The sequence below is a fragment of the Hypanus sabinus genome, chromosome 8 (genome assembly GCF_030144855.1).
Source record: "Hypanus sabinus isolate sHypSab1 chromosome 8, sHypSab1.hap1, whole genome shotgun sequence".
Classification (NCBI taxonomy): Eukaryota; Metazoa; Chordata; class Chondrichthyes; order Myliobatiformes; family Dasyatidae; genus Hypanus; species Hypanus sabinus.
The window spans coordinates 144116567-144140719 of NC_082713.1; the positions used below are offsets into that span (position 1 = coordinate 144116567).

At 41.3% G+C, this 24153-nt stretch overlaps 1 protein-coding gene across 6 annotated transcripts in view; it reads left to right on the plus strand.

Annotated features, from left to right (window-relative positions):
- The window catches only part of LOC132398520 (protein kinase C and casein kinase substrate in neurons protein 2-like), a 112049-nt gene that overhangs the window by 37077 nt on the left and 50819 nt on the right, over positions 1-24153 (plus strand). The window contains exon 1 of one of the 6 annotated variants that reach the window (XM_059978109.1): positions 16163-16183. The exons of the other annotated variants lie outside the window; for them this stretch is intronic. The gene's annotated coding sequence lies outside the window, so the exon portion shown is untranslated. Of the gene's footprint in view, positions 1-16162; positions 16184-24153 lie in introns of those variants that run through there. 6 annotated transcript variants of the gene reach the window in all.

Consider the following 24153-nt stretch of genomic DNA (forward strand, 5'->3'; position numbering starts at 1 on the left):
AGGTTAATCCTACCATACATTGGGAATATTTCCAAAATGAAATCAAGACTGTTCCAACCACACAGAATAATGGTAGCACACAAACCTAGCACAACTATCAGAATGCTTGTATTGAGACCTGACGATCCAGCAGGCCACATGGAGAGAACAAATGTAATACGCCAAATCCAATGTGGAAACTGCCCCAAACACAGTAGGACAGACGGGGAGAAAACTACCTACGAGATTGCAGGATCATCAGCAAGCTGTAAGAAGACACGATCCTCTGTTTACTCATCCTAGTACATGAAAACCAAGAAGGACACCAAGTTCATCTGGGAAACTACAAAAATCCTGGCAGAAGCACAAAAGGAGAAATCAAGAGAATTCTTAGAAGTTTGTTTCTCATACAAGCGTATGGAACTGGATGCGATTTGTGAACCTATGTGTCTGCAGGATTTGGGCCGAGGATCCAATGCTCACAATGACCGATAACCAGGGATACGGGCCAGTGGAGAACACTCAGCTACTTCATTGGCTGGGACCCAGAGGCCAGTGCAAGAGCCAACCAATCAGAACAAGTCAAACCAATATAAACGCGAGCACTCAGCAGTAACACCTGATTATGTCACCTCGTGACAAAACGTTTGCGGCCTAACCTCCTGGCTCAGCCAGCCACCCTACAGATCTACATCTACAGATCATCGGGGGTGGTGGTGGTGTAGGGGGTGAAGAGCAGAACAAAGACAAGCAGGAGACCTACCTATGTAATAAATTAAGTGTTATCCAAAGCTATAATTAGGTGGAAATGTCATGGCCACTTTATAAAAAGGAGAGTGGGTGGAAAAGTATCTTTCTTAAATCTGAATCATAAATATTGTTATAGCCTTTTTAGAATTTGAAAAGTGTCAACTGATGCAGAATGTGTGCTAATCTTGATTAGGTACAGTGATGAGTTTTAATTGTACCATGAATTGTGTGGAATAATATCAAAACATAGTGATGGATGCCAAAAGATTTTAAGTACTCAGATATACTAATGCATAATTGAAATTAGAGATTATAGTTTAATCTGTAATTTTACAGGTTTTAAGGGACTAAATGTCCTACACCAGTTCGTATGTAATTCCATACCTGTGTGCATTTTGAAAGGTATCCTTGCACAGGCATTAAAATCTGGTAAAAGATACTCAGTTTAGAGGTAAATTAAAAACACTGGCAACAAAATTAAATTCCAGCTCATTACCAAGGGTGACATGCAATATAAGTATCAAGTACACTAACAATGAAACATGATTAGTCATTATCAGATACGACAAATGTTTTATCATTTTATTTGGTTAAGCAAAGTTTACTAATTATAAGTCCAGATTAGTCCATGAGGAGTTGAGATGATCTTTCACAATTTCCATTATTGTGGAATAAATGGTTCTCTTTTTTTAATATTAAAATGTATATGACCTTATCAAGTAATCTCACCACATCTTTGTGACTTTTACTTTTAACTTTGCATATTGTCCCTACTTGACCCTGGCCTTCAGAAGTAACTTGTGCCTCCCTATCACCTTTTTTTTTGAGTTTGAACTGAACAGAGAAAAAAAAAATCCAAGGATGTGCTCAAAGCCTCCTTGGAATAATGAAACATATCCATTGACTCATGGAAATCCTTGACATGTGACCACACAAATGGAAGAGTTCAATAGTTCCATTCAATATCAGAGAATGTATATAATATACAACCTGAAATTCTTGTTCTTGACAGACATCCTCAAAAACAGAACAGTGCCCAAAGAATGAGGGTCAGTAACATTGCTAGAACCCCCAAAGCGCCCCTACTCCCCCCCCACGCACAAGCAGCAGCAAACCATCGACTCACTGACTTCAGAATGAAAGCATCAGCACCCTCTACCCACCGAGTAAGCAATAGCGAAGCCCTCAAAAAAGACCATGATCTGCAGTACAGCAAAAGTAAATCGTTCACCCAGCATTTCAACATAGCACATGCACTCTGTCTCTCTCTAATAAAGGGTCAGAGAGAAGACAAAAATTTCACAATGGTGTTAAAAAATGGTGTTAAAGTCTGTCACACTACTTTTTCTGCCTTGAATTCTCCAACTCAAGAATCAGTAACAAACTCTCCCTCACCAATGAGAGAGAGAGAGAGAGAGAGAGTGACCCGAGCACAGAGCCCTCTGACGGCTGGTCCACTGTTCCTAATATTGTTTTCACCCATGATGCTTCAGTCAGACTTAGAATTGGCTCATCCCCTGGGCCACAAAGCCTTGGAACCCTGAAGATGCGCTTGTTTTCTAGGCTGCATTGTTGGGATATTGAAAGAAGCTAGTCTTACTGAAAGGGGGAACCAATGTCGTAAAGACCAAAACTTTGATTGCAGCTGTAGGTCAGGGTCTTCAACAGAACCCATCCACTTTGAAAAGGAAAAAGAGAGGCATTAAAGGTAGAAATTAAAGCTGTTTTTATGGATGACCTCCAAGAAGTTGGTGTCTAGTGCCAACGTAGCTCCACCCCTTCTAAGGAACAGGAGATTTGGGGTTTCTTTTCAACCTGTTGTCCATGGATTAAAGGACACAGAAGCCTAGCATAAATGACAGAAGCAGTGCACTATATCATAAAATGCCCATTCAACTGTTCAGTCAGTTATCACCTGCCCCATCTTTGAAACTCTGCATTTCTCATATTGGCCTCATTGGTCTCCTAGCATCACATAACTGGAGTGGAAGCAAGTTGCTGTCAGTCCTGAGGTACTACTTGTGAAGAAAGCTTGGAATAAATACAGATAACGCTGGAAGGCCAACATCAGGGAGTAGAAGATGTGAATCCTTCATCAAAAATGGAAAAATGAAAAGATAGTATGTTTTAAGTATGGAGGATGAAGTGGAGAGAACAGACTAGAGGGAATATCACCAATTAGAGGGACTATCACCAAAATGGGGGAAATTGATAAGTCAAGGGAGGAGGAAGCCACGATGTAAGCAATAGGAGCATGTGATTTCCTCATGCTTGCTCTGCCATTCAGTAAATTGTGAGAGATTCACACTTGGCCTCAACACATTTTCCCTAGACTCCTTGACTCTCCTATTTACATGTCTGTCACCTCCACAGTTCCTTGCTGCAGAGAATTTTAAAGGAAAAAGAAAATTATTCTCTTCTTCTGGAATGGGTGACTTTTATTCTAAACGAAGGGGTAGGAGATGGGGGACAAAGGTAATGAGAATAAAGGGGGATGAGAATCGGATAGGGGAACTGAAGGAACAAGATCATGGAAATTCATATGGACAAGATTATGCTTGTCTACATACATATGTGTGCTAAGTCTATGTCAGCTTGGTTTGTAATGGTTTTGGACCTTCGTGCCAAGTCAAATGTGATAGCAACAGTACAAAGGCCACACCAATTAAAATAAATGCTTGTGTATATTCCAGTCTTCAATATTGTCCTTTATCCGGAGAAATGGCGTAAGATGATGGATGACTGTCAGTGTCACTGTGTTTCAGTGTTGGTGGAACAATCGTTTAATTTTGTCAGAAAAGTTTAAATCAAATGTTGCAAGTTCTGCTTTGAAAACTGACTAGGCTAATTTGGACTTGAATAGAGTTTTAAAAAATCTTTTGAAATTGGGATTAGTTTAGTGGATCTAGAAAGTTAAACATGCTGGTAACTAATAAATGAAAAGTATTTGTTTATTTTCAGTTTTTTGTAGTTCTGAGTAATGAATGATTTTAAGTGGGGTGATTTTTGATTTATCCATATCAACGCTATGTTGGCAATTTAACATTAATCACTGTATATGTGAAAAGGCTTATATAAATGGCTTAACCTTGACCCTAAGCCCCTAATTTTGTAAAATATTTAACATTCAAATAAAAATGATGGCATAATAGCAATGCTATTTATCAGTTTTAAAAAGAAAATGTGTTTTGCTATGATTAGCTAACAGTTTTACATTTTATATATTTTTGTATTCTAAAGATTAAGATATAGAGTAAAGGTGGAGTTAGATTTTAGAGCGGTCATGAACTTTTTGAATGGCAGTGAAACATTGAAGGACAAATGGGTGTTTTTCATGTTAAATTTTGTTGGAAGTCATGCAAGTGATGCAGTCACAAAATACTAAAATGTCTCAACACAATATGCATAGTTTTTAGCTCTTGTTTACCATTATAACATAACCTCTTAAAATGTATTTGGAGATTAAAAGGCAATGGAATAAGTAGGTGACGATATAAATAATAATAAGTATTAGTTCAGTTTATTATCGCTAACATACATCGTGAAATTTTTTGTTTATTCACCTTTTGGAAAAACCTGATATTAAGTAATAAAAAATAACCTAAACTGTATAGTTTCCTAAGTTTCTTATGGTGCATAGGGCACGTATTAGTCAATTTCTTAAATATTTAAATCATGTAATTTACTAAAATATTTAAAAATTTGTTTGTGCTGCACCTGAATAGATCCAGTTGTGGTAAACTTCTAATAATTTGATCTGGAAATACAGCCATTTTGCAATCAGGGCTCTTTTCAAGCACATTTTTTTAAAGGCAGCTTACTAGGATTTGAAAAACTGATTTCTGCTGAATGTAATTTGAAATTTTCATTCTTTTAAGCTGGTTGAGTCAAGTTATGCTGAAAACCAGCCCATCTAATGAAATAATTATTTGGAGAAGGAATAACATCATCTTTACAATTGCAAGCTTATCTAGGTTAACTTGAAATAGATGGATGAGCATCCCAAATAATTAACTGGAAAAGAGCCACATACCATCTTACTGAAAAAATATTATTTTTATTTCAAGTCTTAAAAACTATTAATTCCAGTTCTCCTGTAGGTTCTGTCATGCTTTCCTACTTTGCAGAATTCAGGGCAGCCTCTAGTGCAGGGGTGGGCAAACTTTTTGACTTGTGGGCCACAAAGGGTTCTAAAATTTGACAGGGGGGCCGGACCAGGAGCAGATGGACGGAGTGTTTTGGTAGTACACCTCATAAGAGAAAATAAAATATCATGGGATGTGTAGAAAACATGTGCTTTAATTTCAATTGAAAATGAACAAATGCATTACAACAAAATATCTGTCTTTGAAGTCCCATGGTATTAAGCTATTTATTGAAATGACTTTTAAAACACTGAAAATTAAATGAATAAAATACAGCTTTTTTTAATAGTAACAGTTATTATTTTAAAGCACTGAAAATTCTGTTATCCTTCAAGATATTATCATCATCACTCTCCTCCTGACTGTCTTTATTTCAAAAACGGGAGAAGATGCAGGTCTACTTGTCCTGCTCCTTCTTATTCAATTGTCCCCTGTGCCAAAACTCAACAACGACCAGCACAAGAACAGAACAGTGACAGCGCACCAGTATGCGGAGCACGTTATTTGATCTGGAGCGCATTTTTTTATTTTGAGAACGTACATGCACCTGCGCACTACTCATGTCCAGCACTTAACAGAAATGACATGTAACACGTAAGGCTTATTGAAAAAAATATTTTCAAATGCATTTTTTACATAACACAACGAAGAAACTTATTTTTAATTTCAGTGGGAATAGTGTTGTTGGTCTCCCTTTTTAGCCAGCGCATCAAAGTCTGGATTTAGTTTTGTTGTGGCGATTCTCAGGATGGATCTGAGGTGTTGGTCAGTTAACTTGGATCTGTGGCTGGCTTTGTTGATGTTCATGACGCTGAACGCCTGTTCACACAAATAGGTCGAGCCGAACAAAGAGTAAAGCGCAAATGTGGAGTAATACGCTGCACCTCAACAAAGGTCAATGTATATAGAGTGCGTCATCTATTGGGAAAACGCCAGAATTGCGGGGAAAAAATGTTAACAAGGTTTATTAATATAATTTCATCAAGTTCTGCGGGCCGGATTAAAAAGCTTAACGGGCCGCATATGGCCCTCGAGCCGTAGTTTGCCCATGCCTGCTCTAGTGACTGGAGAGTGTAATCCTTGTGAGCCAAGTCAGTGTCTTGTTATTTCAAAACAAGTGTTTGTTTAAAGAAAACACTGTGAGGATGGGGAGTTGGTATTATACATGAGAAGATTTAGATTCAACAGGAAGTGAGATAAGAAACAAAAAATTCAATAGTCTGTGTGATTTGCTTCCTTTGTAACTTGGACCTTTGAGGTTTTTAATTCCCACAGAGGATAAGATTTGTTGTCTCTACTGCATCTAGAGGACACATAAGTAAGATTTTTAAATACAATTAAGATTTTAGCCCTGTGGTCAGTACAGCTGCCTCATAACCCCAGCAACTGAGCTTAGATTCTAACCTCTATTGTCAGTGTGGAGCTTGCATGCTCTGCTGCTGCCAGTATGGATGTCTGCTGGTTGCTCCAGGTTTTCCCACGTTCTGAGGGTATGTTGATATATAACCTTATAACAACTACAGCACGGAAACAGGCCATCTCGGCCCTTCTAGTCCGTGCTGAAATGCTTACTCACACCTAGTCCCACTGGCCCGCACTCAGCCCATAACCCTCCATTCCTTTCCTGTCCATATACCTATCCAAGTTTACTTTAAATGACAATACCGAACCTGCCTCTACCATTTCTACTGGAAGCTCGTTCCACACAGCTACCACTCTCTGATTAAAGAAATTCCCCCTTATGTTGCCCTTAAACTTTTGCCCCTTAACTCTCAACTCATGTCCTCTTGTTTGGATCTCCCCTACTCTCAATGGAAAAAGCCTATCCACGTCAACTCTATCTATCCCCCTCATAATTTTAAATACCTCTATCAAGTCTGCTCTCAACCTTCTATGCTCCAAAGAATAAATACCTAACTTGTTCAATCTCTCCCAGTAACTTAGGTGCTGAAACCCAAGTAACATTCTAGTAAATCTCCTCTGTACTCTATTTTGTTGACATCTTTCCTATAATTCAGTGACCAGAACTGTACACAATACTCCAAATTCGGCCTTACTAATGCCTTGTACAATTTTAACATTACATCCCAACTCCTATACTCAGTGCTCTGATTTATAAAGGCCAGCATACCGAAAGCTTTCTTCACCACCCTGTGAAGAAATTGTAGGTTAATTAGCCACCATTATGGACTCCCAACTTGGATAGTAGTGAGAAATTTGTGTGAGAGAATAAGCTACAGAAAGAGAAGTGGTAATGATGGATTGTTCTGAGAGCTAACATAGAATCATTGGACAGAATGGCCTACAATATAAGAAGAAATTGTCAAATGAAGCTTCATGCCTTATTACATACCATTTTATGCTTGGTGCATGGGATTTTTCGTCATATCAGACTCTTAAAAATGCTTGTTAAGTATATGAGTCACTTTTTTCAAGCAGCGCCGCGTGCGAGGCATGGGGGTCGCCATCTTTGTCGGCACCACCTCACCCTGCCCCCGACCCACGGGTGCTTACCGGGCACCTAGATGGCAATGTAACTCTGGCCTCCGTGACCCTCGACCAAAGTGCTCCACAACAGCTCGCAAGGTCAATGATGGACATCCTGGTGGAGGGGCACAGGACTAGCTGCCTGTTTGACACGGGCAGCACTGAGAGTTTTATTCACCCGGACACAGTGCAATGCTGTGGACTCGTGACACAGCCGGTAAGCCATTGGGTCACCATGGCTTCTGGATCGCATTCCACAGACATCGGGGGGGGGGGGGGGGGGGAGTTGTGTAGTGACATTGGTGGTGCAGGGCACAGAATATCGGAACTTTGCGTTACTGGTCAAGCCTCAACTGTTTGCCCCTGTGCTATTGGGGCTGGACTTCCAGAGCCACCTGAAAAGTGTGACAATGGAGTATGACAGGCCCCTCCCACCAATCACTGTCAGAAGTCCTCAGTTTTGTGGGACTTCATCATATACCCCACTACTGACCACACACACACACCGACCTGCACTTCCCACCCAACGCCATGCTAACGGCCACGCTACTGACACCACTTGCAGCCTCTTCACCCTCAAGATCCCTCCCCCACCGCTGTTCGCCAACCTGACCCCCGACTGTAAACCTGTGGCAACTAAAAGTAGGAGGTACAGCGCGGGGGACAGGGTCTTCATTAAGTCGGAGGTGCAGCGGATGCTCAGGGAGGGGATCATTGAGCCAAGCACAAGTCCTTGGAGGGCCCAGGTGGTCGTTATTCGTACCGTGCAGTAAAATAGGATGGTCATGGCCTATAGCCAGACCATCAATAGGTTCACGCAGCTTGACGCGTACCCCCTACCCCGCATCGCGGATGTGGTCAATCAGATAGCTCAGTATAAGGTGTACTCGACAATAGACCTGAAATCCGCTTACCATCAGCTCCCCTTCCGCCTGGAGGACCGCCCCTACACCGCCTTCGAGGCCTGCAGCAGGCTCTATCACTTCCTGTGTGTCCCCTTCGGTGTCATGAATGGTGTCTCTGTCTTCCTGAGGGAAATGGACTGGATGGTGGACCAGTGCCAACTGAAGGCCTTGTTCCCATATCTGGATAACATCACCATCTGCGGTCACAACTGACAGGATCACGACACCAACCTCCAACGATTTTTCCAAGCGTCCAAAGCTCTTAACCTCACCTATAACAGGGACAAGTGTGTGTTCGGAACCACCCGACTTGCTATCCTTGGGATGTCGTGGAGAACAGGGTCATTGGCTCTGACCCCAACCGTATGCGCCCCCTGTTGGAACTCCCTCTTCCCACCACCCTCAGAGCCCTCAAACGGTGCCTGGGCTTCTTTTCCTATTACGCCCAATGGGTCCCTCACTACGCAGACAAGACCCACCCCCTGGTCAAGTCCACCGCATTTCCCCTCTCCACTGAGGCCCGCGCAGCCTTCCGCCGCATTAAAGGGGACATTGCAAAAGCAGCGATGCATGCGGTGGACAAGACTATTTTCATTCCTTTCCAAGTAGAGAGTGACGCCTCAGACTTCGTGCTGGCTGCTACCCTCAATCAGGCAGGAAGGCCGGTAGCATTCTTCTCTCGTACCCTTCAGAGCCCTGAAATTCGGCACTCCGCAGTGGAGAAAGAAGCCCAGGCCATAGTGGAAGCTATTAGGCACTGGAGGCACTATCTCGCCGGCAAAAGGTTCACCTTGCTGACCGACCAGCACTCAGTTGCGTTCATGTTCAGCAACCAACAGCGGGGCAAAATCAAAAATGATAAAATTTTGAGGTGGAGAATAGAACTCTCCACCTACAACTATGACATCCTGTACCGGCCTGGAAGGCTCAATGAGCCCCCTGATGCCCTATCACAGGGAGCATGTGCCAGCGTGCAGCTCGACCGGCTATATGCCCTCCATGCAGATCTTTGCCACCCGGGGGTCACCTGATTTTACCTTTTCGTGAAAGCCCGGAACCTGCCTTACTCCCATGAGGACATCAGGACGATGACCAGGGACTATCAAGTCTGCGCTGAGTGCAAACCGCACTTCTACCGTCCTGAAAAGGCACAACTTATCAAGGCCACCCACCCCTTTGAGTGACTGAGTGTCGGCTTTAAGGGCCCCCTTCCCTCCACTGACTGCAATGTCTGCTTTCTCAACATAATCGACGAGTACTCGCGGTTCCCCTTTGCCATCCCCTGCCCCGATACCACTGCCCCGTCCGTCATAAAAGCCCTGCGCCAGCTCTTCACTCTGTTCGGATATCCCTGCTATATCCACAGTGTTAGAGGGTCCTCCTTTATGAGTGACCCCCGGGTCACTGTGCCAGTACCTGCTGGCTAGGGGTATTGCTACTAGAAGTACCACGAGCTATAATCCCCGGGGGAATGGACAAGTGGAGAGGGAGAATGCCACTGTGTGGAAGGCCACACTCTTAGTCCTTAGGTCAAAGGGATTGTCGGTCTCTCACTGGCAGGAGGTCCTCCCCGAGGTGCTCCACTCCATCCGCTCCCTGTTATGCATGTCCACCAATGCCACCCCTCATGAGCGACTCTTTTCCCAGGAAGTCTGCCACTGGGACCACCCTACCGGCTTGGCTGACATCCCCAGGGCCCGTGCTGCTCCGGAAACATGTGAGGAGCAATAAATACTCCCCGATGGTCGAGTGGGTTCACCTACTTCATGCGAACCCCCAGTATGCCTACGTGGTCTTACCTGATGGGCGGGAGGACGCGGTCTCCATCCGCGACCTGGTGCCCGCAGGAACACCAGACCCCTACCCCAAACACTCCACAGTGACTATGAACACCATACCCACTGATGTGTATACCCACGAGACACCGCGCACACCAAGCCCTACACAGACTCCTCATGACACTCTCATACCGGGTGCCATGCACACGCATGAGGGATTACTGACGCCTAATGGGCTGGCACCTCAAGTCAGGCCAGAGCCAGCAAAACCACCGTCACTGGTGCAATCACCACTGGTGCTATGTAGATCGAAGCGACAGACTGGACCTCCTGATAGACTTAACCTGTAAATGTAAGAAACTTCGCTCCGTGGGGACTCTCTTTTAAAACAAAGGGGGGGTGAATGTGGTAAACTATACCTGTCTGGACACATCCCTCTGCTGACTGCTCCTGTGGCTCCTCTCACAGACCCCTGTGTAAAGGCGATTGGAGGCACTGCTCCTCCCTCAGTCTCCGAGATGCCGTGCTCCGTTTTGCTGCTAATAAAAGCCTATCATTCGCCTCCCGTCTCCAAGAGTTATTGATGGTGCATCAAGACTAAAACTGAACAAACGGAGGAAAAACAAATCTGTTGGATCTGGTGAGACACTAAAATGGAGAAAGGAAGAAAGTAAAATACAGAAATAATGCATCTTGGTTTGTGGTGGCTGTAGTTTGGCAAGGAGAAAGTTATAGATATGTTTATAGCGATCCACAAGGTTGCATCCTCAGCTCCCAACTCTGTATCTGAAGCCAGATTCTGCTCTAACTCCATTTACATTTTACAGTTGATACCACTGTTGTGAGCTGCATCTCAAATAATGAGTCAAAATACAAGAAAGAGTTAGAGCTTGGTGACCTGTTGTCATGACAACAGTCTTTCCCTTAACAAAAGAATTAGTCATTGATTTCAGAAAGGGAGGTGATGCACCTGCTCCTGTCTACATCAGTGATGTTCAGGTTGAGAACTAGGAACTAGGAAGTTCCTAGGTGTGAAGGCTGCTTTTACTTCTTCAGGAGGCTAATAACATTTGGCATTTCCCTGCTGACCTTTACAGATTTTTTTTATTGGTGTATCATAGAAAGCATTCTGTCTGGATGTATAATGGCTTAGCATGGTAACTGCTCTATATGTGACTGCAAGAAACTGCAGAGTTGTGAATGTAGCTCAATAGCTCATGAGAGCCAGCCTCATCTCTATAGACTATGTACAGTATATACGTTATCTTATTAAAACAGCCAAAGACCCAACCCATCCTGGACATTCTGTCTTCTCCCCTCTCTCACTGGGCAAAAGATTAAAAAGGTTGAAAGCATATAGCACCAGGCTCAAAGACGGCTTCTAACCTACTGTTATTGGACTCTTGAATGGACCTCGTACAATAAGATGTCTCTTGACTTCCCAATCTAACTCATTATGATTTTGCACTTTATTGTTTTCCAGCATGACATTGTTTTGGTAGCTTTATTTTGCATTGTTATTGTTATTGTTTTGGCTTATTCTAATTCAGTGCCCTGTGCAATGTTCTGATCAGTTGACTGTATCTTGAAGCATGTGACAATAATAAACCAATACCAGTACCAATATACTTAAAGCAAATGATGAGAAATCATCATTCTCAACTTGCCCAAACTTCGAGAAGAGTATTTTGACTGATCACAGCCAGAATCCCCTCGTCTTGTGGCATGAGCAATTACTTAAGAATATCCCTATTGCCTGTTTTTCATCAACTTGCTGCCTCTAGGTAATGCTATTTGAAAATACATTTAGTCTTGTGTCAGCCTCAGTAAATATCACTTCAATCCCTGTCCCTGACAAGGCTGTAAAATTGAACCAGGCTGTTTGCAACTTTGATATTAAGTGGACACTTTTGACCTTTGGTGCCACCAGTAAATGGCCTGTATACTATCATCCTCTGCTTTGACTCATCAGCTGCAGAAACATTACCCATTGCCTTTGCTTCTGCAGATTTATTGGTATTCTCCCCCTCTTTAATTTTACTTTCTGTAAATTAGAGGTCATTCTAAAATAGTGTTGCCCTTGAATTACTCATTCTAGGCCTGTTTACCCATTATTCCTTATCTTTGTTGATTTATGTTTGTTAAGCAATGAGTTAATTTTAAAATTCTTATCCTTATTTTCAAATTTATCTTTTACTCAGCCATTGTAATTTTTTCTAAAGCTAAAATTATATCTGTGTTCATGTATAGTTTAGAATTAAAGTAATTGTTTGATGTGTTACAATCCACTGACACTTTCTTCCATTACACAGTCTACGATTAAGTCTCTTGTTGGTCTACAAGTTTCCATGAAAGATTTAATTGCTGAATTAATTTGTTTTTCATGCAGATAAAATTAAGTACTTCAGGTCAAAGTTCAAAATTTGCAGATAACAGTTTTTGTCAAGAGTGAAGTGAACAGTAGAGGGCAAAGGCTGGCAGAATGGACAGACAAATGGCAGATAAGGTTTTTAACAGAGAGAGGTGTAAAGAAAGTGAGGGGGGAGACATCAACTAAATGGTTCAAATCAAAAAGCTATGCAGGAACAGAAGTTGTGTACTCTAATTGTTTGGGGAGGGGGCTGGGGTCAGGAAACAAGTAGAATGTGCTGTGAAAACAATGACTAAAATGTCCAGCATTTACATAGAGTAGAAGAAATGTTGCAGATCTATAAAAAGGAACAAAGCATTGAGACTGACAGGGTTTCATTGCAAAGATCAATGCATTCTGTGTTGTCACAATTCTAACTGTGCAGTACCCTGAGGAGAGAGCTTTTGCGGGGGGGGGGGGGGGGGGGGGAAGGGAGGGAGGGAGAGAGAGAAAGAGAGAAATTGATAAGAAACTAGACTTTTATTAGTGCCTGCAAAAAGTGATTGATGAAACATTATATGTGAAATATTACTGGCCCATGTAAGGTAGATAGGGAATGTTGATTCAACATGTGCTTGATATAAGAATGAGAAATTAAATTTAAAATTGTTTTTGAAAAAAGGAAGCTTCAAGACATGTCAGAAGCATTTTCACCCATAAACATCTGCAACAGTCATCAGCTAGAAAAGACGGAAATATTTTTTGTACTATTTGAGCTAAGTTGAGATATGTTGTTTGGCCTCTTATGGGTTGTAATTCACTTTCATAATATATTTGAGATAATATTGGTATATAAACAGTTATGTTTTAAATTGGTTCACTTAAAACATTTAATTTTCTTCTGCAAACACGAGGAAATCTGCAGATGCTGGAAATTCAAGCAACACACACAAAATGCTGGTGGAATGCAGCAGGCCAGGCAGCATCTATAGGAAGAAGTACAGTCGACATTTCGGGCCGAGACCCTTCCTGACAAAGGGTCTCGGCCCGAAACGTCGTCTGAAGTTCTTCCTGTAATTGTCTTCTGCACTATTTTTAGTTCTGTCACATCCTTTCTTTGATCTGGTGACCAGAATTGTGCATGGCCTAACTGATGTCTTGTACAGCTTCAATATGATATCTCAACTTTTATATTCAATATCTCTGCCTATGAAGGCAAACATAGAAATTTCTTTCTTCCCTACAATTTTTAGAGAATTATGAAGATCTCTCTTGATGTCAATGTTCTTAATGTCCCTTCTATGTATGGTGGGCCAGTATTAGATGACCCAGTCTGCATCCTCTTGCACTTTTCACTTGCCGCCACTCCACTCAATTTTCCAGTTGATCTATTTCGCACATTGCAAAATACCTTGATTTCAACAAAATAAACTGTTAAAAGTGAGTTCAACTGTTTAACACTAAGCATTAAATTTTAAGGTCAGAAATGGTCTTAAACTTTAATACTTAGATCTGGAACATGACTTGAGATGGATACGAAGTATAAATTCTGCACTATTTTAGACTTGACGCTTAAAAACTCAAATGATTTTAGAAAGGGTTCATCAGAAAAGCACCAATTCTTCATACTTTATGCACAATTAATTTTCTAATTTTAGGGGAAACTCTTCAGCTATGTATGTATAAGATCTTTCTTTAAAAAGGGTAAAACTGGGCAATCTAAACAGGAAAGTATATTTTTTGTCATTGTGATTATTTTGTATTGTATTTGTAAATATGGAAAATGAAAGATCATAGATGTTCCTTTGTGAAGTTGATGGTGTCTTAAGTAATACGTACTTTGTTGTAACTTATTGCTTTCAGATTAAGAAAGTGCAATATTTAGCCATTTTGTGTTTAGTTAAGTTGAGGATGTGTACAAATTTGCTTCAGTATACAGTAGTGGTGGTGGTGGCATCCGTGGCATCCGTCGGTCTCAAGAGACCATGGATCTGCGCCTGGAGTTTCCAGGGTGCAGGCCTGGGCAGGGTTGTATGGAAGACCGGCAGTTGCCCAAGCTGCAGGCCTTCCCCTCTCCATGCCACCGATGTGGTCCAAGGGAAGGGCACTGGGACCCATGCAGCTTGGCACCGGTGACGTCGCAGAGCAATGTGTTGTTAAGTGCCTTGCTCAAGGACACAAACAGGCTGTCTCAGCTGAGGCTCGAACCAGTGACCTTCAGGTTACTAGTCTGATGCCTTGCCCACTAGGCCACGCGCCAACACACAGTATACAGTATAATCTTGTTAAAATATTACATATGGACATAATTAAAACTGTGGATGTGAGTAATGCTTCAGTTTGTCCACTTCAGTGGGACATCTGCTGCAGTTTCAGTTGTCTTTGTTAGGTGCAGTATCATCTGGTATAGAAAGGTGAGCTTGTGGCGACCCACTTCCTAGCGCACTTGAACCGGCTCACAAATAGGCACAAAGGCCAGGTCCGCAACAAAGGGAAAAAGCCTGCGGGGGTTTGTGAGTACGTGTCCCTTACAGCATCCGTGCCCGGGGAGGGCGGGATGAGGGAGGCTTTAAAGCAAGACTGTGAAGTTCGAATGAAATCATCTTTAATTGCAGTTTACCAACTCCGTGTCGTTATTTTAGCGCTGCCTGTAGCACACCGCTACAAGCTGATTTTTTTTTGTCCTGCTGAAGGGTCTCTGGCTGAAACGTCGACTGTTCTTTCCAGAGACACTGCCTGGCCTGCTGGGTTCCTCCAGTATTTTGTAGGTGTTACTTGGATTTCCAGCATCTGCAGGTTCTTTGGAGGTTTTTTGGATATAAATAGCTCTTAGCATTTCTGAGAATCTGTGATCAGGATGCCTGCTGCATGATTTATTGGTTTAATTCTGGATAGTGCCTTTTATCAAGATCCTAAAAAACACTAGTACCACATGTATATAATTTTTCAGGGGAACTTGCAATATAATTCCCAAAGTATTTGTAATTATCAACATTTGAAAATCATTATTATTGTCGACTAAGTTCAACCAGGAATGTACCAAAGTTGGCCTTTGTTTTTATTTATATATTGAACTGTGAACTTTCACTTTAGTCAAAATGTTAAATGACATTGAACTGATTTTACAAGCAATATGTACATTTTGGAGTTGAGAAGCCTCTGTTTTCCAGTACTGGTAGAGACAGGCACCACAGTGTATGATCTTAACCCTGATATACAGGGATAACTTTTCAAAAAGATTCATGAACCCTTGCTCCAATCATGTTAGAAAAAAGTTTGTTAAATTTTCACAGATTGGATCTAATTGTCTATTAAGGCAAGATGATGCAAATGAACCATGCTGACATTCTGCGGGCTACATACAGTGCTTCTAACTGTTCTTTCAAATTGCTCTCACTGCAGTCTGCAGCATGTAATTTCCCTCTAGCAATGTACTTTTAAATCAGCCTAATGGTCTACAAATTTCACAATTCTCTGAAAGGTTCCGCAGACCAGGCAGGTACAGCACCTTTGAATGGAATTGGCCAGAAGCTAAGCAGGAGGGGTGGGGACTCTAGTGTTGTTGGAGAATAAAATTGAGGAGCTGAGGGCCAGATTGCTGTGTCAGAGGAAAATTTACAAGGACAGGTGTGTAAGAAGGACTTGTAGGATCAGTGGGGACCTAAGCCATTCCAACCACAATCTATTCTAGCTGCTACCATCCGGGAAACGGTACTGCAGAATAAAAGCCAGGACCAAAAGGCTGCTTCCACCAGGCCATCAGACTGATGAACCTGTGCAGATCTGAGTGTACGTACGTTACATTGACTGTTCTATTTATTATAAATTACTATGATTGCAAATTTAGATGGAGATGCAACGTAAAGATTTTTACTCATGTATGTAAAGGATGTAAGAAATAGTCAATTCAATTCAAATGAGAGATTGTTGTGTCCTATGTCTGAGCCAAGACATGGATTTGTCTCAGCACTCAGATACAATGATCAGACCAGAAGGCTTCTCAGTTTACAGATTGCTGATCAAACTGCTGATTCAGAAAAGGCAAAAGGTGGAATTGTGTGTTTCATGATAAATTCTTGGTGGTGCTCCAATGTGGTAGTCTAGTCTTATTCTTGGTTCTTGTTCCCCTGAGCTTGAACACCTAACAGTCAAATGCCATCTGTTTTATTTATCTAAGGTATTCTCCTCCAGAATCCTAACCGCAGTTCACATACCACATACCATACCACTAGCAGCTGGCTATAACCACGCACTTCAGATACTGCATGATGCCGTCTCCAGTGCATTTCAAATCATAATCGAGGACTTAACCAGGCACAATTGAAGAAAACCTTGCCCGATTACCATCTGCAAATAATCTGTAGCATCAGAAGTCCCAACAGGAATCCATACCATTCCATACCCATTTTGCATTTCAGTAAATTGGATCACTTGGCAGTCCTTCTCCTACCTGCATACAGGCAGAGGCTAAAGAACAAAACTCCAGAGATTACGACAACAAAAACATTGTTGCAGGGGGCAGGGGAGCAGTTATGGAATTGCTTTGGTAGATTGGGCTATAGTCAAGGACTCATGGTTGTCACAGACTATATTAAAACAATTGTAGATGAGTATATTCCCACAAAGTCATTTAGAATCTTCTCCAGAAGCCTTGGATGAATCATGAGATCCGCAATCTGCTGAAGAGAAGATCAAAAGCATTCAAGTCTGGTACCAAGAAATTTTCAAGAATCCAGGTACAATCTCCGGAAAGCCATCTCGTGGGCAAAGTGGCAATTCCAGGCTAAACTTGAATCCGTGAAGGATGCTCGGCAATTATGGCAGGGCTTGAATATGATCACACCTTATAAAGTTAAATCAAGTGACATAGGTGACATAGGCTTCACTTCAAGATGAGCTCAATGTCTTCTGGGTTCATCATCAAAACATGGAGGAACCATCCTGATCTTCTATAGCCCCCAATGATCCTGTGATTTCTGTCTCTGAGGCTGACATGCGAGCAGCTTTCAGGAGGGTAAACCCACAAAAAGCACCAAACCAAATGGGGGACCTGGTCAGGTACTGAAAACCTGCACTGATCAACTGGCTAGAGTGTTCATTAAGATATTTAGCCTCTCACTGGCTCTCCACTCAACCCTGGAACATCTGGACAGCAAAGATGTATACATCAAAATGCTCTTTTATTGGCTACAGCTCGATATTTAATGCCACCATCCCCTTAAAACTAATCAATAAGCTTCAAGACCTTGGCCTCAATTCTTCCTTGTGCAATTAGATCCTTGATTTCCTTACTTGCAAGAGCCTGTTAGTGTGGATTGGCAACATTCTCCTGTACAATCATCATCAGCACAGGTGCACCACAAGGCTGTGTGATTATCTGCCTGCTCATGTACTTATGACTAAGGTTAAGCACAGCTGTAATGCCATATTTAAGTTTTCTGACAGCACCACTGTTGGCCAAATCAAAGTTGATGATGAATCAGTACGAGGGAGATTGAAAATCTGGCTGCATGGTGCCACAACGGCAACCTCTGAATGTTAGCAAGATCAAGGAGCTAATTATTGCCTTCAGGAGGAGGAACCTGCAGGTCTATTAGCTAATCTTCATCAGAGGGTTAGCGACTTTAAATTCTTTGGTGTTATCATTTCAGAGGTTCTGTTATGTACCAGATGCAGTGACCATAAGCTGTATATAATTCAATTCTTCCATGAGAAGAGTTTTCATTAGTCTATTCGTTAAGGATCTTTAAAAAAAGTCAGTAAAATTATTTTACTTACAGTATGTGGGCTGATTTTTATGTAAGTTACTATGTTTATGAAACAAACAATTATTGAGAACTGACTGGGCAGTTTCAAAGTGATTGAAACATGTCTGTTTATCTCCAACTTACTCCGGATGATAGAAGCACAAAACTCTGGGTGATTCCCAACTTTGGTGCCCAAAGTGTCGATCTCTGCCTTCATATAATGAGAAGAACAATGTGTGCTTGTTTCTTTAGTAATTTTGGGGAGCTCTAGAGAGCCATATAATGTTACTTGCTCAGTGATATTCTGCATTTCGTAAAATTATTTTACACCTAGGGCATAATGTTGACTGCAAACCAGGCAGGTTGAAGGCCAATGTGTGAATCTTACAAATATGCAGTCGGCTTGCAAGAAGTTTTATAGTTGCTATGTCATTAGGGAAAGCCTGATATATTTGGAAATGTTCAGGGGCAGAAGTTCCTTGATTATTTGACTATTTTGTAGGATAGATATGTTTACAGGATCCTTGGAAGAGGGAAACTGTTATGAGAGATTTGATAGTCATTGATAGACAAGTTAAGAAACCATAGGGAAAAGTGGTGCATAGGGGTATAACTTGACTATCTGCACAACACTTTGAGCAAGTGGTTCCTCACAATGCAAAGAGTAAGGATTAATAGTGCAATGGGTAAAGATTTAAACTAGATGGTTGGAGTGGATGTATTTTGAAAAAAAATTAGAAAGAATGTAGGGCCCTACAAAAATTGGTCCAGATGTTTAGTAAAGAAATGGGCAATTTACTCAATGAGTATTGTATATCCAATTTTCATAGTAAGGACAAAATTCAGTAATTACAAGGGGAGCAAAAATGCATTATATTTGATAACTTGTATTATGGTTTTCTAATGTTTTATTCATTGAATTCAAGTTGAAAAGTTGCTTTATTGTATTTTTGTTCAAAATTAGCTAATGTGGATTTTACAGTACTGTGCAAAAGTCTTGGGCATCCCAAGTTTTTAATACAAATTTTGTTTTAGATGTTTATTTTTTGTCTTCTGCATGAGTGTGTTAGTAGAAAAAAACAATTTTAGATTTCTAAACATTCATTTTCAAAAAAATTAAATGTTAGAGAAATTTTTGTATTTCATCAAAGAAAGTTGATTATTTGATGCGTACAAAACTTGATTATTTTGTAGGTAGAACGAGTGCATGATTAAACAAAGTTAACAAACAGGTTCTAATGATCAATGACATAATGAGTTGAACGAACTAAACTGATTAACTAAAATAGAAACAGGTGCAGAAGTAATCAAACTGGGCAAAGAACAACCTAACTAAAAGGCGAGGGTGTGGCACATGTGACAGTTCAACTTTCAAATCGTCAGTTCTTACACCATGGCAATAGCAAGCATAGCAACAAAACACAGTGGTTGTTCTGCATCATCAAGGTCTCGCCCAAATGGAAATTTTTTGGCAGACAGGGGTTTCATGATGTGCTGTTCAAGCTCTTCTGAAGTAGCACAAAGAAACAGACAAGGTTGAGGACCGGAAATTTCAGTGGTTGGCCACTGAAATAGTGCATCAAACTGGTGGCCCTTCTAAATCAGAAGTCCAACACTGCGATCAGCTCTGAACTTACAGAAACCACTAGAACCAAAGTACACCCTGTACAATCCAGAGAAGTCATGTCAGAAATGGGTTCATGGAGGAGTTGCTACCAAAAAGCCATTCCTCTGAAACAGCCAAGAGACTTGCCTGAGCACAACAACACAAGGACTGGGGTATTGAACAATGGCAGTAAGTATTCTGGATTGACAAGTCAAAATTTAGAAATTTTTGGCTTAAGCTAGGTGTACTTTGTCTGTCGAAAAGCTAGAGAGCACTATATGGATCAGTGTCTGCAGCCAACAGTGAAGCACAGTGGAATTCCTTGCAGGACTGAGGCTGCATTTCTCCAAATAGAGTTGGTCATCTGGTTAGAATTAATGGATACTCGATGCTGAGAGGTACAAGCAGATTCTCAGCCATCACACAGTACCATCAGGGAGGCATCTGATCATCCCAACTTCATTCTGCAGCAGGACAATGGTCTCAAACACACGGCCAAAGTCATAAGGAACCACCTTCAGTGAAAAGAGGAACAAGGGGTTCTGCAACAGATGGTATGGCCTCCACAGAGCCCTGATCTCAATTTCATTGAGGCTGTCTGGGATTACCTGGAGAGACAGAAACAAGGGAGACTGCCAAAGTCTACAGAAGAACTGTGGCAAGTTCTCCAAGAAGCTTAGCACAAGCTACTAGCTGATTTTGTTATAAAACTGCATGACAGTGTACCTAAGAGAATTAATACAATTCTAAAGGCAATGGGTGGTCGCACCAAATATTGATTTGATTGTTATTTTTTCATTGTTTACTGCTCTTCTTAGTATATTTTAATATTTAGAAACTTTTCATTATTTTTGAAAGCATCTTTGCTTTACAGAATTTTTTACATGTGCCTAAGACCTTTGCACTTACTGTACAAAATCTTACAGAAGGTATATTGAAACTATCAGAAAGTGAAGTTCAGCAGTCAATAGGATCCCATCCCTCAGGCACTCTTTAAGTAGAATTCTCTTGACCCTTTGGTGATTATAGAAGCTTGGGAGGAAGTTACTATTTTGAGTGGAATGAAGAAATTGCTTAAAATGAGCATGAAATTCAAATGGTTAGATTATCTATGATGCTACCCTCACCCAACATCTCCATTTCCAGAATATCTGCTCACCCCATCTTCCCATTGCCTTAACTGTAACTGAATTCCTCTTGTCCTTACCTACCACTCATCTCCACCAGTGCAGCTTTTTCTACATTGGTGAGACCTGTCGTAAATTGGGGCACTGCCTTGTTGAGTACCTCCATTTGATCCACCAAAAGCAGAACTTCCCAGACATTTTAATTCCTATTCTTGTTCTAACATGTTGATCCATGGCCTTCTCTTGTGCCACTTTGAGGCCACTCTCAGGAAGGAGGAGCAGCACATTGCATTCCATCCCTTCTATTCTCCACTCTGGTCTGTTGCCTCCTCTCACCTGTCTGTCTGACCTTTCCCCAGGTCCCTTCCTCCTTACCTTTCTCCTATGGTCCACTCTCCTATCAGATTATTTCCCCTCCCCGTCCTTTATCTTGATGACCTACCTGGCTTTACCACTCACCTTCCAGCTATCCTCCTTCCCCTCCACTCACCTTTTTATTCTGGTGATTTCTCCCTACCAATCCTGAAGAAGGGTTTCTTCCTGAGACGAATGACTGTTTATTTATTTCCATATATGCTGCCTGAACACTGATGCTACCATGCTACTTGACCTGCTGTTCCTCCAGCATTTTGTGTGTGTTGCTTTGGTTGGGTTTCATTTCATAAAAATTATTTACTGGTAAACGGACTTACTGGTATAGATAACTATTTGAAGACTACTATGTTCTTTAGTCTTTTTTCAAATACTGTTGATGGTACAAAAGAACACCTCAGTGATCTTGCATATCAATTAAAATTTCAGTCTTTTAGGCAATTGTCTTTTAACTAATACAGTTTGAAGGAAAACTTAGCCACTCCTTTCATTTGCATGTTAGTCATTAGAAAAACTTGTACTCAAACCAATGTTTATTATAATAAACCTGCAGATTGAGTGCTGACTTACCATGCTGTACATTCAATGCTATTTTAGGTATATGACCAAGTGAAACTCTTGATTCAAAGCTATTAATGAATTAATTATAGAATCCTTGGGTGGGGACATAAAACAGATTCAAAACGAACAAATTTAGCAGTACTGTACCCAATCATTGCGAACTTTTGGATCATCCCCTTCTGGGTAGGGTGTGAAAATGAACCCCAGCACATTTCCAGAATGGTGTGATTGTACAACCGAAAGAAATGCTTAAGTAAGTGTTAGCTGGTCAGGAGTAACTAGGTAGATCAGGTATATACAAAAAAACATGAAAGATTCTGCAGATGCTGGGAATCTTGAATAATGCACAACAAGTCAGAAGGCATCTGCTCAGGGGAATAAACTATTGACATTTCAAGTTGCAACCCTTCATGTGGACTGAAAAGGAAGAGGGAGGAAGCCAGAATACGAAAGTTGGAGAGAGAAAGAAGTACAAGAGACCAGGTGTGGGGAGAAGTATGCGGGGGTGTGAATTAAGAATCTGAGAGGGGATAGGAGGAGGTGTTAAGAGGCTGAAGGAGGAATCTAATAGGAGAGGACAGTGAACCATGGAAGAAGGGGAAAGGGGGGAACTAGAGGGAGATAATGGGCATGTGAGGAGAAGGGATGAGAGGACAACCAGAATGGTGAATGGAGAAAGAGGAGCAGGGGAAGAGAAATTACTGGAAGCTGGGGAAGTTGATGTTCATGCCATTAAGTTGAAGGCTACCCAGACATTGAAGGCTTAACCTAATTCAGATTGGAGGAGACTTACCTCATTTTCCATCTGATAACTCTAATTTTTGAATTCTCTCCCTATTCAGAAAATAGAAAATAGTAATAGTTCCTTCTACCAAAGTGCTTGATCATATACTTATGCTGTAATACTTTTGCCACTTTGCCCATTCTCCCAACCTGACCAAGCTCTGTTACAGACTCCTTGTTTCCACAACATTACCTGCCCCTCTACCAATCTTTGTATTTTCTGCAAGCCTTGCCACAAAGCTATTAATTCTGTCATCCTGATCATTAACATATAATGTGAAAAATAGCAGACCCAACACCAAACCGTGAACAGCAGTACTAGTTTCTGGCAGCCAACCAGAGGAGACCCCCTTTTATTCCCACTCATTGCCCTGTATCAGTTAGCCAATCTTCTGTCCATGTTAGTACATTTCCTGTAATATCATGAGCAGCCATCTTGTTTAGCAGTTCATGTGTGACACCTTGTTAAAGTCTTAAAGTCCATAATGGTTTTCCAGTGGTCCAATGTCCATACTTGCCTCTTTATTACTATTTTTATAACTGAAAAGCTTTCAGTATACTCTTTTATATTGTTGACTAGCTTACCTTCACATTTCATCTTTTCTCTCCTTATTGCTTTTTTAGTTATCTTCTGTTGGTTTTTAAAAGCTTCCCAATCCTGCAGCTTCCCACTATATTCTGCAATATTGTAACCTCTCTCTTTTGCTTTTCTTCTGTCTTTGACTTCCCTTGTCATTGCCTCATCCTCCCTTTAAAATATTACTTCTTTGGGAAGAAATGATCCTGCATCTTCCAAATTACTCCCAGAAACTTCTGCCATTGCTGCCATCCCTACTGGTGTCCCCTTCCAATCTACTTTGGCTATTTCCTCTCTCGTGCCTCTGTAGTTAACCTTACTCCACTGTAATATCAATCAGTGCATCCAGTTGTTGTTTCTGTCTCTCAAACTGCAGCATAAATTTTATCAGATATGTTCACTGCCTCTTTCAGGACTCTTGTTTAATAAAGGATATTGGTTTGATCAGAGAAAAGGAAATGTATCTCAGGAATAAGAAATTGGAATTATACCAAAAGGGTCAGGTGGCATAAAAAGGTCAAGAACCCTGCCTTAAACCTTGCACCACCAGCTCCTTAGCCACACATTCAACTGTTCTATCTGGTTTATTCCTTTACTCATCAGAACATGACACAGGAGGTAATCCTGAGATTACAATCCTAGAGGTTCTGTTTTTAATTTTGAATCAAACTCACAATTCTCTTTGTAGGACTTCCGATTTCCTCTTACACTCGAGGGATATACTAACTATCTTGCCTTAATTTATTTGCTTATCAGCTGTTGTTTTCCCCTTGAGCAGCTGCTCATAATCTATGTCTCCCAGATCCTGTTTTGCTTATTGAAATCCACCTTCCCTCGTGTTATCTGCTCAGAAGACTGGCTTCATTCCAGCTGGCATCATAAACTACTAATGGAGGACAAGTTTCAGATTAGGTTTTCACAGGTTTAGTGCCTGATGGTTTTGATTCTAACAGCTCTAGATGCCCCTTTTATCACAGAAGTATGGA